Raw genomic sequence first — 17233 nt, 5'->3', positions numbered from 1 at the left:
TTATTTCGTTATTTAAAATTACTTTCGTGTACAATTGCAGTTGTCACGGACTTTCGTTTTTTATTTACATTGGTTTTTGACAAAATTTACTATTTTATCAGACTTTCGCTGGTAAAACAAAGTATAACCTAAAAAACGGTATATAGTTGAATTAGTTGCTATAAAAAGAATGATAAATCAAAGTGAATCTAGGGCGAGAGTTTGCACAAAATATTGACGTCGCTTACAGTATACGCGGGATATGTCCGATGTCCGTCCGCTAACATCGTTTGTCACGGCAAATATCAATATATCTGGCGCGGGTCGACGATAACTAATAGCCTTACTAGTAAGAACGCTCAACACCCGCTGAAGCGTTTTGCCCTATAATGTCTCGATATTATCCTCTAACTTTTTGCCCTCGTTTTGCTTCTCTTTTCAAGAAATACCATTTCATATGGAAATCTTTTAATCATCTTCGCGGGAAAGATCATCATTTTTTATAAGTTTTGGCATTTCTAATTGTTCACCACCAGTCCAGCTAAGGGCAAATACAAAGGCTGATGATCCTTTGTATTTGCCCTTAGCTGGACATAGACCTTCCTATTTTGTCGGTAAACTATAAAATTATGATTAAGATGGAGTCTGGAAGTCTGTCCGGATTAGTTACTTCAACAATCGTTTGTATAAAACACACTGTTATTTGTTGTTTTGTTTCACTCCGAAAACATTTAACGTAACTTAATTCTATTATCTGATCGATCCTCTTAGATATTTTTCTTTCACATAAATAGTTAAAGCACTTTTACAACAACTGTCTCTATTGACCCTTTTAGATAACTGTGTACACAAAGGGAATTGATGCCTTAAATAGGCCTTTAAATATCTTAAAGGGTCGTTAAAGACGTTCACTTCTGTTAAGTTTCTTAACGAATGGCTTCGATAGAAAACCTCCAACCAGTTTTAGGGAGACATTTGACGGTTTCTCTAACATTAATGGTTCAGCAAAAGGGTATTTAATTCAAAATTATTTTCCATTAGTGAACGCGACGGTGAAAGTTTGTAGTTGCTTCCCCCAGAAACTAATGCATTTCAAGAAAAGCTTACTTAATCAAGTGAAAGATTTACTTCATAGAGGGGACTTAGTAGTATACAGTATGTTTTAAAAAATACTACTATTAACTCTATAAAGTCTTAGAATACACAACAACTTTAAAGTATATTAGAGTTTTAATACAAGATCAATGAAACATGTTAAAACTTTTTTTGCTTTAGAAATCAGTTTCGTTACGTCCCACACAACTTTAGTGGTTGAAATCATGAAATGTTTTAGTTCGACGTTTTAAATGCAACATAATTTTCGTATTGTAGTGTATGTGAAATTTAGTGTCTTATGAATGCAAGCATGTACTAAAAAAGCACGTTTTCATTGAAACTTGATAATCAATCAGATATCTGCCGAGAATTAAAAAAGAACCGAGACTAAATTAAGGATGTGATAATTCCCATAGACCAGTATTTTTTTAAACCGATTGTTACAACATGTCCAATAAAACTCATCCTGTATACACAAATACTCGTCGAAAGTATACCAGTAGAGTTTATTTACAAACAGCGGTAGTAAATCCTGGCTACAGGCAACGGGGGATATCTCATTATTAAATTTGGGTGGACCCGCGCTAACCGACTTCCGTTACTCGCTTGTTATAACTTTGACTTCAAATATCCTGCTGTTATTTATAACAGAGTTAACCACGATACTAAATATTATGTTTTAGGAGGATGTACTTATTAAAAAAAATGTATTTATTTCAAGTAAATCTTTACAATTAAGTTGCCGGGGCTTCCCAAAAAGTAGTCAAGAGACACTTGTGTAGGGAATGCCTCGCTCTTCCAGTGTACATAACAGTTTCAATTAACATTTTAACATAAAGAGTAAATAATTTTCAAAATTAACATTTCTTTGTGTGATTTATGCGTGTGTTTGTGTGTGTGTGTATGTGTTTGTGTGTTTGTACTTATTGTTTTAAATTTTTTAAAACAAAATATGATATTTTATTTTATTTAAATAAAGTGTCAGCCAAATTCATAGTTGTTTAACGAATAAGCAGTCTGTTAATCTGAATTACGAAATCCAAATTAAGCTATGGTATTAAATAGTTGTTAAGGAACTCATCCCATTTAACTCTTTACATAGCAGAAAGACATATAATTATTCTCACTAAACTAATCACAATAAACTTCTGAAATAGAATCATGAAAAGAAATTCGTAATTTCCATTTAAAAATTAATAAAATAACTTGTTTTCTGTAGAAATATTTTTAAATAATATTCTTTGATGTCTTACTTTGCTCGTCCTTTTCTCGAAAGAACGAAGAAAGGTCTTACAATTAGATTATTAAGAGAACAACCTGTTTTAATATAAAGCAACGGGAAGGTGCCTTTGATGTGGAAAATTGTATCTGTTGCAAAAACACAGCCTTTCAAAGAACATCAAGCTTCGAGTTTCATTTAATGTTATGGTTTCATTTTAAAATGAATTTTCTAACAAAAAAAAACAACTAAGTTATCTTTTGACGTAAGTTTTATGTCCAAAATAAGCTTAGCTTAACTTACAAATTTGATTTTTTTGGTTACTAAACATTTATCCTTTTATAAAAAATTAAAACATCATTTGATGCATTAGTGATATAATAAAACTACGATATTAAAACAATTTATCTCTTTAAAATAATATAGTAAATGACCGCCGGAATTCGAGTTAACACGCGTCATCGCATCACACCGTCATATCTCAACTTTTTCTTTCACTGGAGTAATGCGAAAAATATATCGGACGGTGGAAAGGGGGTTGGTCGGAACTGCGTCCGTCATAAATCAAAGACTGCCCCCGGCTAGAATCGACTCGGAGTTCCATAACCGGGATACAGAGATCCCGGCTTTTAAAATACAACGCCATCTATTGTGATGAAAAATTACATGAACCTTTCAAAAATAAAATTTTTCTTTTAGGTATCCTTAATAGACATAGCAACTTTATTAAAACATATTTATAAATTACATGCGCACGATAACTATAGAGCAACTATCGCAAACCTTTAAAAAAAACATAATAAGGAAAGATACCAACGAAATTATTCAGTATAACTGAGAAGAGTCTGAAAAGACACACTCCATTCTTAATACAAAAATGGCAGTTTACGGACTTACTACCTACTATTTTTACTACGCGCGACGTCTACTGAAAGTTTACCAAAACCGCCAAAACGAATTCCACGTACATCGTGTTAACTCCGCTATAAAATAAACTCTTGTTTATAAACCGAAAAATACAGCCTCAAACTTCACATATTTTCCTGCGTGTTCACACCGCACACCGTCTTTAATACTTACCAGTTTAAGGTGACCTTTCTTGACTCTTGTTGTCTTATCGTTTGTATAGAACTTTCAGAAGTGATTATGAGAATGAAGGGGTCGAAAAGAAATGGCTAGTGCTGTAAAGCAGTACCATAAGTAACCATCCAAGAGACTTGCGTACTCAGAATAAATTTTCAATACTCTTGAATACGGATCGTTAGTTCTTTTCAAGGGTTACCATGTTTATGCACAGGGCTTATCTTTAGTACGGGTAGGCGTTATATAGAAGTTGGGGTTGGGAGAGAGTTTACCCGTAATGTATATTTAATACTTTATTTAGAGCCATTTGAAGCCTCAGCGATGACAAGGTGATTGATTTATCTGTTACGTATTGTACGTTCTATATAAAATAGGGTTAGAAATACAAAAGTTTCTGCCTAAATACCTTTTCATATTTTGCTTATTGAAAAAAAAAATTGAAAACATTTATAACATTGTAGATTAGTCTTTAATCTTCACGTGGTATTTTAACATGCCGAGAAAATTTTGTAAGTCAAAATTTTCATTATTAATTTTGAACAAACCAAATTTATCGACAGAGTACAAAGTAAATTGTTTGAGTTCGGATCATATAACTGGAATACGTCGAATTCCTGTACCCTTCAAACCACAAACTCTGCTATCAATTCAAGCTCGCCCATCCGTGTTTCCGAACGATCAACAAAAGCATAATTTCTTGATACAGCTGTGGTAAATTAAACTCTATTTGATTAACATAGTGTTTATAATTGAGTGATATGTTTGTATAACTTATTACATTTTGATATTTTAATATAAAATTCTGCATTGTGCATTATTTGTTGGCTGCGTTAACGTTTTGTTCTGATTTGAATTACATCGCTGCGCAGGAATTGCGTTTGTTGCATTTCCTTTTATGCAATAAATTACAATTTATTTTTGCCGCTTTGTTGTAAGAGCAACACAATATAAATAAAAACACTTTAAAAAACAAATCTGTCATTTACCGTTAAATCGCACTCTAATGTTTTTTTAATCGCTCTTTTTAAAAATAATGCCCTTTCTTAATGCTGATCATTGTATAATTACGTAGTGGCAAAAATTTATTTAACCTATGGATAAAACTCTAACCGTGGGTTTCTGAGACTCATCATCTCCTTGACCTTGTTCCACCTACGTAGGGTCGGTGCACCAGATTTCCGTCCTCCAAATGAATCTGTCTGCCGTCATTTCCATTGTCACCCCCTTCTTGATCATGTCATCTTTCACGCAATCCATCCATCTCTTCCTAGGCCTACCTCTACCGTTGTACCTCCACACTCATACTTAACGTTCTCTTTGCCACATGCGATTCTTCCCTCCTCATAACATGCCCATACCACGCTAACCTTTTACTTCTCAATTTTTCTACTACCGGTGCTACTTTCAGACTTTCTCTTAAATACTCATTTCGTATCCTATCCACTTTTGTTACACCACACGTGGGTTTTTGAGACTAAAATACTTTATCACTGTTATGTTTTATACAGAGATTTTATTCTCAGAAACTCGCGATAAATATAACAATACATAATCAAGTTTATCTAAATGTTAATATAAATGCTTATATACTATAAATTCATAGATATTTAACGTTATGTGTTAGCTATCATAGCGGTTCTGATATTGACAACAATAGAAGCATATTGAAACGATAGCTACAAGCTGCCAAACAGGTACATACGTATTCAGAGTTTACAACAATTGTCTTCTGTACATTGTACTGCTAACAAAGATGCCTGTGAATAATAATTAAATAGAGATAGCAAACTGTTCTGTAATACAATCTGCTTTAGTTATAATCATAATATCAACAACCACAAACATTTATGTATTACTAGCTGTCGCCACGCAGAATTAAATAAAAAAGTAATAAGTAGCCTATGTGTTCTTTCAGACTATGTCTTATATCTTTGCCTTCAAACAAATATTCATCCATCCATCCGTACATCCATCTAAACATTCACGTTTATAATGTTAGTAAGAAGTAAGATAAAAACACTGATTTATTTTGTAAATTTCAAGTGATAAATAAATACTAAGTAGCCGATGAAGGCATATTATCCTAGAGATGCATCCCTCATGCTGACGACGACCCTCAATATAAGAGAGTGACTTAGATAGAGAGAATTATATGTTGTAACAAATATATGTCATTTTTAAAACATCGAAACACAAAGTTCAAAAACTCAATGTACTTCCCTCCATTACAAAGCATTAACGGATATTATCGTTAAGAGAGTAAGACGAGAGCTTTTTGTAAGTGATGTTCAACCATTTAAACACAATCCTATTAGATCATTAGAGCGAGAATCGCTTGCACAATACTTTACCACCCCTTGCGTGTAGCACGAAGTCTAAACAAAACGATACGAGCGATTCTCGCACAGATTTATACAGCAACTTTATATACGCTATCTACAGTACATTTGAAGAAATTAATTTTAAGAATGTTCATTCGTGAGTGCAACATAACTTCGTTACATTATCTGGAGTTTCCAAACCAGTGGTCAGAGTAACCATTTTACATTGAGCTACGTAATACAGTCTTATTCTATGTTAAAAGTTTAACGTGGAAGGTCTCCTTTTGATAGTCTCGTAGTTAGGTTTCGTCTATTTAGTTAATATCGCTTCTCTTCACTTCAATGTATGAGAACGTGGCTTTTCTTTTCATTAAACTGATCTAGTTCGTTGAAAGTGTAATGATTGTAACATATTCAATAGAAATGCGAATTTTTGACAACCTATCTAAACAACTATACATTTATAATGCTAATCACAGACTTATTAAAAACAGCCATATTTGTCTCATCGATTTAAACAATAAAACTTTTCAAAAATAAATAAATCTTGCTCATATCATAAATGCGAACGTTTGTATGTATGGATTGATCTTTGTTACAAGGTATCACCAGAGCGGCCCAACGGATCTCGCTGAAATTTGGCATAGATGTAGAAGATAGTCTGGAAGAACACATAAGCTATTTATTAAGTTTTTTTTTTAATTTCGCGCGAACGGAGTCGCGGGCGACAGCTAGTAGACAATAAAAGTGAATTGCATACTATTTCTATTGAATTCAAGTATAGTGAAGTACCCTGAGCCAATGAATTTAGTGGCAATAATTTTTATTTAAGTCGATTAAAGGAATCCCTAAACAATTATAGATTATCAATTAAATAATACAACGTTTTAATGTATGGATGACATTATATTATTTAAATAGCTTTCGCCCATGACTGTGTTCACTCGGAATAAAAAAAAAACTTAATTAATAGTCTATGTGTTCTTCCAGGTTATCCATGCAACCGTTCTGAAGACACCTCCAAACATTTATCCATGCATCAATCCCCACATTTGCATTTATAATATTAGTAAGATGGAACTTGAGGTTGCTATATAACGTTGGTTATCGGTAGAATCTAAATTGCATGTAAGGTAGAAATCCGTGCGGATTCGTGTCGGATACGTCACGTGATAAAAAAGCAATTTGTAGCGCATAAAGAAACGCAGCGGTAACTGTGATCGTGCTGTTGCAGGTTAATAAATGTAAATGCATATTATCTCTTTATGTATAACATTACAAATAGTATACATTAATTTAGTGTATACATACACAATTAATCTAATATACTATTTAAGTATTTTAAACTAGCTGTCGCCCGCGACTTCGTCCGCGTGGAATTAAAAAACCTAATAAGCAGCCTATGTGTTCTTCCAGACTATCATCTACATCTATGCCAAATTTCATTGAGATCCGTTGAACCGTTCTGGAGATACCTTTAACCAAACATCCATTCATCCATACATTAGATTTAATATTAGTTAGATTGAAAAACTTCACTAATATACTTAATCCTTACTCCTAAAAAATTTGATTTTTACATGTGTAAAAATTTAATTAACATTAATTAACACAGTCAAAAAAAATCTTGCAAGATTCTAATGAGGTTCATATAAATGTCTTTCCTAAGTAAATGTCGTCGCCTTAAAAGACGTTGTTAAATTATACGTTGAGTGGTAGACAGCAAGTTGTGTCTTTAATGGATGTACCGTGTTACTTTGCGGGATATTCCTTTATTCATCATACTTTAAAAGTTTCTTTCAAGCAATACTTTTAATAAGTCTAGTTTCATTAAAAAATAATATAAAATTATCTTTTTAATTTGTTATTTAGCTGTCGAATTTTGTACTTGGATGATTAAATAGAAAAATATCTAGCTATGAATGTGTTTTGTATCTAATTGTACAAGTAAATGTACTAAAATAAAGTAAAACAAAGTTTTATATGGTAAAGTGTCTTGTCACATGTCAATCGCGTTGATGGGCCATTGACACCTCCCGCACCTGTTACCGTTCTTTTTATTATGACATTGTGTTTTTTTTTTTCAATCATCTACGGAACTTTTTTTAGATAATTCTTTTTTTTTTTCATTAAAAGAAAATTAAATTTACCACTGACATAATTGAAAATTTAAAGGATATTCCAAAATCATTTTCGATAACTATCAGTCCTAATTGTAATAAAAAAAATATTGAACAAAACAGTAAGCTACTAAGCTGCCGAGAAAGTTATAGAAAAAATTATTCGCTTAAGTTTTTCTATCGGATTATAATGTAGGTCTTCAAGAGCTAAGTTAATACTATTTGACTTAGCTAAGCACTTTAAAAGCTAAAACTATGACTCACTTTAAATAAGTAGGAATTAAGGTCAGGACCTAAGTTAACATAATTTCAATAAACAAAGGACTGTTAAAATAATTTAATACTAAAACGTCCATCTATTCACACCATTTCCAGTACACACGTAGAAAACACATCGCGAACCATTTCTCAGGTTTTTTAACTAGAAGATAAGGATGATAATATGTTTTCTTACAATTTTTCATCAGTGGAAACCCAAGGTTAGGCAATTTAATAACTGAAACATCGTTTGTTTGTTTGAAGATCTTTATAACGGCTGCATGGATCTTTATGAAATTTAGCATAGAGATAGAGCATAGAAGAACACATAGGCTACTGATTAAGTTTTTTTTCTACGCGGACAGAGTCGCGAACAGCTAGTCAGTTAAATTTACTCCATATTAAGCTATTGATACATTCATTAAATATGGATAGCCTGTAATAATGTAAATTGTAAGTGGTGCGGACGTAGCGAGATAAATCAAATCCGGAATTAATTTTGGTACATTCCGACATGAATATTAATGAGCCGAAGCCTGCCTAGGCATGCGTGTAGCACTAATGATTGTTTATAACGCTGTAACTTACAATCACAAGGACAGAGACAATTTCTAAAATCATCTTTGTTTATGGTAATGAGCAAGAAATATCATAAAAGTGGTGGGGGACCAATAAAATTTAAAACTAAAAAGATTTTGATGCATTCATCATCATTCAACAAACAAAATTGGTCTGTTTTAAATAATAATAATTGCATAATCTTCTTATATATAAATTTGTCGTGTCACAATGTTAGTTACCGTACTCCTCCGAAACGGCGTGACCGATATTTATGAAATTTTATATGCCTATTCAGAAAGTCTAAGAATCGACTGTTATCAATTTTCCATACCACTATTAAGTTTTTTTAACTGAGCGCGGGCTACAGCTAGTTATGATATAATTTTATATCATTTTTTTTATAATTATTAGGAAACTATTCGTACAATTTTTTTTATGAAATCTGCGTATGGGCATAACATATTACTCTGTGGAGACATAGTTTAAAAATGATGACGTAGTTATAAACATCGTTTTTCAGTTACATTTACGTGATTGAAATGAACACAAGGTTCTTTTTGTTATAAATCGCGTGTGAAACATGCGTAAACAAAAATACATTACGCGTACAGGCATCTGAGGGTCTTACTGGATTAGCATGTTGATTGTAGGCGTGTCAGGATCAAGATCCTATCTTATTGCTAATTATACCGTGAATGTTGCATATTTTTAAATAAAGAGGCAAATGATCAATGGGTTGCCTAAATAAAATGGGTTACTGCTGCAATCTGAAAAGATATTGTTACCTCATTCTGTTTAAAGAATTTGATGTGTAACAAACAATAGAAACCGACGATCTTTGGTTTCTGAGACCAAAATCCCTGTATAAAACATATTGTTATGACACATATTGGGATGACAATATGTTTTATACAGGGATTTTGGTCTCAAAAACTAATGATAAGTGACCTGAGTAATATCCAAAATACAAGAGCAACTGCAGATAATCAATAGTAAGCCTAAAATTCTAGAAAGGAAGAATTCTTTCTTTTACACATTTTTCAGTCGTTGCAAGTGACTATGTGTTAAATCGTATCATACTTACTTACTCCGCTGGCGCAGCGACCCAAAGTGGGTCTTGGCCTCCGACACAAGAAATCATGGCTGTACTTTATTTAATATTATCGTTATAATTTGTTTATTCTTTCACTAAAGCTAGAATAATAACGATGTGTACTGTGTAATAGTAATACGCACTAGACAATAGGTAGTTATGGGGTGCATAGTTAAGCTAAACTGGTGATTGTATACTGTCCCCAAAGCGTAAATCATTTTTATTGCATTTCGTGAACGTATTTACGACTTTCATACATAATTGTTAATGTCTGCAGTTGATAAAGGAAATTATACGATAAATTTAATTTCAAATACAAACGATGGTCTACAAATTTTAGTATTAAAACGTATTTTTTGTTTAAAACTGTTTTTTTTTTATAAACTAGCTTTTACCCGCGACTCCGTCCGCGCGGAATAAAAAAAAAATAGAAAACGGGGTAAAAATTATCCTATGTCCTTTTCCTGGTTCTAAGCTACCTGCCCACCAATTTTCAGTCAAATCGATTCAGCCGTTCTTGAGTTATAAATAGTGTAACTAACACGACTTTCTTTTATATATATAGATATAAGATAAGATATAGATATAATTACAATTAACAATATGTTTTATATTAATCTTTCGACAATGAAAACCCACATTTATTTAAAACGTACTCCATGTCTGTTTGATATATCTTCTGTAGCCTAAACAACTTGACCAATTCTGAAGTGTAAAGTGTTATTAGATGTGTCATCTTTCCCGAAACTTAACAGTAATTAGTTTGATTTTTTTAACATTGCTTGTTTAAATTAAAAGACAGGATTACTTGTATTAATTAAATCTTAAATTGTGTTCAAATTAAATCATTATGCATACATTGCGTTGTGATTAATATTCATGTTACAAAGTACTTAATCAATTACGGATTTGGAACGCTACATTAACTGTTCGCAAGCCACTTACGGAAAGCCATTAATAAATTCGATTGCTGCATAATTAATGATAATTCAAACGATGTATTCCTTGTGTCTTGTAATTATAAATTAACTAGCTGTTGCCCGGGATGCGTCCGTGTTATATTAAAAAAAACTTAAAAGTGTGTTACTAATGTGTTCTTCCAGACTATGTTCTACATCTGTGCCAAATTTCATAAAGATCCGTTTAGCCGTTACAGAGATACCTTCAAACAAACATCCATCCATCTAAACTTCCGCATTTATAATATTAGTAACTTTATAGTTATTTAAAAGAATACATTTTTAAGGTTTGTTGCTTTGTTGAGGGAACCTTTCAATTTAAATATTTTCCTTAAATTCATTTAACTTAATTTATACTAATGATGACTTTTAATAAATAATTAAAACACTCCCTATTTGCCAAAGAAGATTAGACAACATTATGACTAAATAACTGTTAACTATCAAAAGATGGACAGAACTCTATGATTTCATATTATTATACTTACCGCCTACGATATATTAGCAATAGAATGAAAAATTGTTAAATGGACAAGGTTTATTTAAAATTATTCCTGTAGATGGCATAACAAACGTAGCGTGAATGATGGGTTGGGGGAAAACGCTTCTATCAGTTGCAACGGTCAGCGTAAATTTATATTATAATTTATCATTTTTATTTCAGTATTATTTTTAAATCAATTCTTGTTTAAGACATGATATATGAAACTATATTATTTTTTTTTATTAATCTGTGGTTATATTGTTAAAAAAAGGTTTTATTGATTGATCCGAAACTTGATCAAATAAGTTTTAATTTTAATTGTTTGGGTTTCTAGTATGAAATAAAGTCAAATAGACTGTTGTAAAAATACAATATTTTGTGGACAATTTTATTTATTTAGCTTTATATAATCCATACATTGACTTACAGTTATGTTAACTTATTCTTTATACAATTTTTTTTTAAGACCTTACTTCATAGGATCATTTTGTGGACAATACTCTATCTGTATTGCCAACATGCAATTCGGGTATACCAACACAATCAGCTTAGGTAATAGCGGATATTGTGTATTTTTTTGATCCATAGCTGTACTAATTAAATTAACAGTTTTAACTGAACGATAGAATAACTTTATTCAATAATAGAATAAAATTTATATAGAATGTTGATAGGATTTTTTTTTTGTATATTTTCGTTAAATTTTCAAAGCAGACAGTATTTTTTTCGGTCTTCTCCTGCCTTTCACCATCTCCCTGATCTTGTCCCACTTACGTAGGGTTGGTGCACCAGGTTTCCGTCCTCCAAATCAATCTGTATGCCGTCATCTCCATTGCCAGCCCCTTCTTGACCATGTCACCTTTCACGCAATCCTTCCATCTCTACCCAGGGCTTCCTTTACAGTGTACCCCTCCACACTCATACTTAACCAGCCTTCTCCTGCATTTGTAACCTTTATTTTTCTGTTATACGCAGTCATATTTCTTTATTTTCATATTATTAAATTAGTACTTAATAGTCAAATGGTTGGTGAGGTCGGCCTGTTACTATTTTATACTTCAATTTTTGTTTTTATTTTGATGGATAATTTAAACTCGCGCATTCTGACGCCGTCGCATAATCCAGTAACACCGAATGTGAACGTTTTTTATTTACATTTGGAGCGTGCAGCTGCTGTATGTAATCCAAGCATAATTGAGAGTTATGTAAATTTGCTCCTGTGGTTTATCAATGCGCGTTGGAAAAAAATGCGTAATTTTAAATGTTGGGACTGGTTTACTTAATTATCATTTTTAGTTACGAATAACTTTTTTTTTAAACGTTTAACTGGCGTAATCTTACGGTACATATATAAAAAGGATTCCACAGTCGTAAAAATTATCTTTTAGAATGTCAATTAAAATATTATACTTAGTTGTTACATCACGTGACTTAATTTTCGCTAATGAAGACCTTAGTGAAGATTTGAAAATCTTCACTAATAGGCTGCTTGTTTGGTCCTTAAAAGACTAAGTAAGTAAAACTGAATGAAAAATTATAAAAAATAATACATAGAAGGTTAATTACAACCCTTAATTTTCCTATTTCTGCAACAGATTATCCCATTGGGTCCGATGTAGCTTGCAACATTATAATTCCGGGAGTAGATAAATCTTCACGCCATTATCCGCTGGGAGCGAACAGGGACAGGTGTTGTTATTTTTGCCCCGGAAATTGGACGGTCTCTTTAATTTTGGTAACGTTACATTGATTTATGGTTCGACGGGAGTGACTGCAGGTTGAAAGGGTTCATAAAACGGTTTAATTTTCACAGCTTATTTTGTTGTTGCTAACAATTTTCTGGTAGAAAATGTAAAAGTATAAATTCTCTGGTACTGATCCAGGTTTTCGATTTATATAAAACTAGCTTTCGCCCGCTACTTCGTCCGCGTGAATACTCTAAAAATTTTAGTAATTTTTCTGTATAATTTGTATTAGCAATAAGAGTTAATAAATAAATATATTTTTTTAATAATATTTTTTCTAATAATAAAATAATTTTTGAGATGGGTCTAGTTTATTAGTTTCATACAAAAATACAAATCTTTCCGCTTTATAATACTCTGTATGAATAAAAATAGTATAGATAATAAATAAAATTACTATATAGATGACATACAAAGTACAAAACGGCAACAAATTGCGAAGTCTTACTGTAATGTATCACGTCATATTGTACGGGTGTTTATATTGCTACTATTGTATAAAATTAAATATAGATGGCGTTGTTATCTAGGTCTAAATTATGTTATGTTTGTCTTGACCGAAAGAAAAAAATTATAACATAATTTTTTTTTTGTGAAGAATTTAGGATTTTTTAATTCAATATTTTGGTGTACCAAAATCATTAGTTATCAAGATATTAGGTAATTTGTTCTGAATTTTACGTTTTATCGTCACCTAATCGTTTATTTCAATGTTCATGACAAGAGCAGAGTGGCGCAGTGGAAGCGTGCTGGGCCCATAACCCAGAGGTCCGTGGATCGAAACCACGCTCTGCTAAGAAACTTTTTGTTGATTTTTTTTAAACGAATAATTTCATTACACCAGTATTACTTTTAGTCTAACGTACTAATTTAAAATTTTCATATGTAACAAATTAGATATTTTTAACCTAAATATTTCAATGCATTAAATATTAAATATTTCATTAGAGAGATTTTAATAGATATATTTAACTAGAATTCTTACATTTAAATGGTCCCATCTACCTTTATATTCCATTTCTTTTAACTAGTAATTTAAATTAATATTAGGGAAAACTTGTTAAGCGTTTATGTAAAAAATATTGTGCACACTTAACATGAACTGTAGTTCAAGTAATTTAGCCGAGAATAAAACCTCGTGTTGGACTAATTAAAATACTATCATAGTATTTTAAGTTGTCGTCGGTGAATGAAGTAAACGGCTTAATAGCTCCTCTAGTGGCTAATTGGTCTCCAGTACACCGCTAGAGCCGCCCACTTGAAATATGGACACTGTAAGACTTTAGAGTATGGTACAAGTGAAGAGCTGATTTTTCAGTTTATTTATTGTTGATTTTTTTTATACAGTAGTTGGAGCCGTTCATATTTTGATACTAAATCTACCCTAAGGAAGATTAGTGTAGATGTTCACTTTAAATATATACTAAACTACTCGCTTAGTGGCTAATTATTGATTATGAGCGCGGCAATTAGCAAGTTAAAAAATGGGGTGGGGGGGGGGGGTTATAAAAAATAGATGTTGGCCGATTCTCAGACCTATTGAATATGCTCACAAAATTTCATCAAAATCGGTCAAGCCATTTCGGAGGAGTATGGCAACGAAAACTGTGACAGGAGAATTTTATATATTAGATTGTAAGAAATAATTTTTTGAAGTCGAACAATGTACTCATACAGTATTTGAACAAATTTTTGCTTTTTATTTTTAATATTGTGATAAAATATGAATCGCTCTACGCTTGTAGTTTAAGCGACAGCAATGATTTTAGATGCATTACGGTGGGCACTTCCAACCTCCTTATCTCTGAGACCCAAAGTGTTAAACACACTGCCCAAGTAAAATAAAAAATACTTACGTAAATACATGACACTTTGACTAGGGCACTAAGTTCAACATTCTTTAATCTTAACGTTATGTTTCGAAAAGATAAAAACCATGTCCTTAATATCCTTGAGCATATAATGCGAAGTGGGATTTAATTTAAAACATCAATGCCGCCAGTGTATCAAGGACCTTGACGACGTTTATTAAATTCAAAAATCCTTTGACGTAATACTTGAGCGTTCATTTAGATTGAAGGTCAAGTTAGACTAGTCGTTGTAGTGGCAAAGGGTGAAATTAGGAATTTCGCTGAGCGTGCCGTTGCTAGGCGACGGTTTGTCAAGATATTACGGCATCCCAAATAAGCCTTCACGAAGCGAGTTTGAAATATTGACGAAGAAAATTGATATTTTAATGAGTTTCCATTTAAAAGTGTTCAAACAGGAAATGACATTTTGATGTGAAAATATTTACTGAGAATATTTATTCAAATAAGCAATGAAATAATGAATGCTAAAGTAACAGTATATGTACTGTTTATTTCGTCTCTTAATATCAAAGTATACAGTGTGTTGATTTCTTCTCATTTTCCCGCTTGCAAACGCCACAGATGTTGCAAGGTTTTGCGATACTTTTTCACACTAATTGCCATAGACTATAAAAAGCTTACAAGCGCCAGTTTTGGTGAGCGGCCAACCATTGCGCTTATAAAAACTTACACTTATTGTTGAATTAGATCTTATTACGTAAGCCATAAAGTTTATTATCGCTTGCCGTTCACTTTAGATATGTTTCGTGGTTACTGTCAAAATAGCTCATACATAGTCATGCAAATTAATAGTGCTAATTAAATTAATGGACCATAGTGGGATGGGACAACAGATGCGTTTTTCATTTATCTATATCTAGGTGTACTTTGTTTGGTAATTTTGTTAATTTAATTGCTTTGGTTTCAAATATTATCGAGTCTTAGTTTTTACATGTTTGCCATATTACAACTTTTATCAAGAAATAAAATTGAGTGATAATTATAATAGTAAAGCAGTGCTTTAGGAGGATTAGCGAAGATTTCTGCCTTGTCATAAATTCTAAAATATTAAGAAATAATTTATATCCTTTAATTTAAAGATTTTTATTCATCCAATACTCATTAATAACTATAATACATTTCATAAAAAAATAACAAAATATATTATATTAGAAATAGTATACCACCGGCTGCGGAATCCCATGACTCAAACAAACAGTGGTGAGGGCTAGGAACTAGACAGGAAACTCCTAACTATGAGCGCGGTTTCTAAAATAACTGCCTTTTGTATCAGGCCCTTAATTTAAATATTATTATTAATATGAGATATTAGACATGTCTTATTGGATTAATATTTTTTAACAGATGGCTTTGGGAATGCAATAAAATTATAATGAAATAAAATCTTTTGATTATTTTTTTATATAAAGTATGAAACATCTAGGAAAAGTGAAATTACTGTGCCAAAACCAAATTGAGAAATTGAAAGAGAGAGAGAGAGAGAGAGTAATTGTTTTTTTAGTAAAGTGAAAAATTTGATATAATTCTTCTTTGTTTCAGGTATTGAATAATCTGTTTCATGCGGTTTTGTAAAATGAACTAGTAGAGTATATTCGTAAACGGTATTGTAAATAAAAAAGATTCTTCGAAAAAGTATTTATTCAACTGATAAAACTAATATTTCACAGCATTTATACTTTGATTTCCTTTATCATGCATTTTTGTACAGATATAAAAAAGTACGTCTGGAAAATAATTTACAAGAATTACATCACCTGTAACTATTTTAAACTAAGTGAAGTGAATCCAAGGCAATGTCGTGAATCCAGTTGATTAGTTTCAAGGCCTTTGTCAATTCGCCGCTGTGTGTGGGTGATTTCTCTTCTCATACTTTATTTACTCTACGTATTGTGGTGTGACAAATCAATTTAAGCTGTAATGCTAAGATGATAGAATTCAAATTTGGTTAATTTATCTACTAGATTAGAGTACTTTATAGTTTGCATAGATAATAGTTTCGTGGGCGATGGAGCGTTTTTATAATTTGCTGCGTGCGTTTGCTGATTTCTTGTTGATGTATTTTAGACGTCGTTTTTTTTAATAGTTACGATAATGTTTAGTAATCGTGAAAATGTTTATAAATACACTTCGCCATTTGAAACATAAGTTACTTTAATAGTCTTTTTGCAACATATTCACAAAAATCTAGTATACGCTCTGTTGCAAAATAATGTAAATATCTTTTTTTTTCAAATGAAATGTAAAAATTTCAAGTCAAGATGAAACCAATTATTTTTCTTAATTTCAGTATAATGGTATTTAACAATTACATTGTGAAACTATGTCAAGGTTCAAAATTCTGGTACACTAGAACTAATCTAGTGTACCAGAATTTTGAACCTTGACGTTTAACAAATAAAACAATTCACATGTCGTTGAGAAGCAACTACCGTTCTTCATTTTATA

General features: G+C 31.7%; 1 protein-coding gene and 1 non-coding gene across 2 annotated transcripts in view; both read left to right on the top strand.

Moving 5' to 3' along the window:
- LOC106719817 (uncharacterized protein CG43867) overlaps positions 1 to 17233 on the top strand; it is a 237087-nt gene that overhangs the window by 121528 nt on the left and 98326 nt on the right. The window lies entirely within an intron of this gene.
- Positions 13642 to 13713, top strand: Trnam-cau. Its single transcript has one exon. It is a non-coding gene; the product is annotated as a tRNA-Met (tRNA).

Source organism: Papilio machaon, chromosome 14 (genome assembly GCF_912999745.1).
Source record: "Papilio machaon chromosome 14, ilPapMach1.1, whole genome shotgun sequence".
Taxonomy (NCBI): domain Eukaryota; kingdom Metazoa; phylum Arthropoda; class Insecta; order Lepidoptera; family Papilionidae; genus Papilio; species Papilio machaon.
Note: the sequence above shows the minus strand (reverse complement) of the source record. Positions and strands in the feature narration are given on the sequence as shown.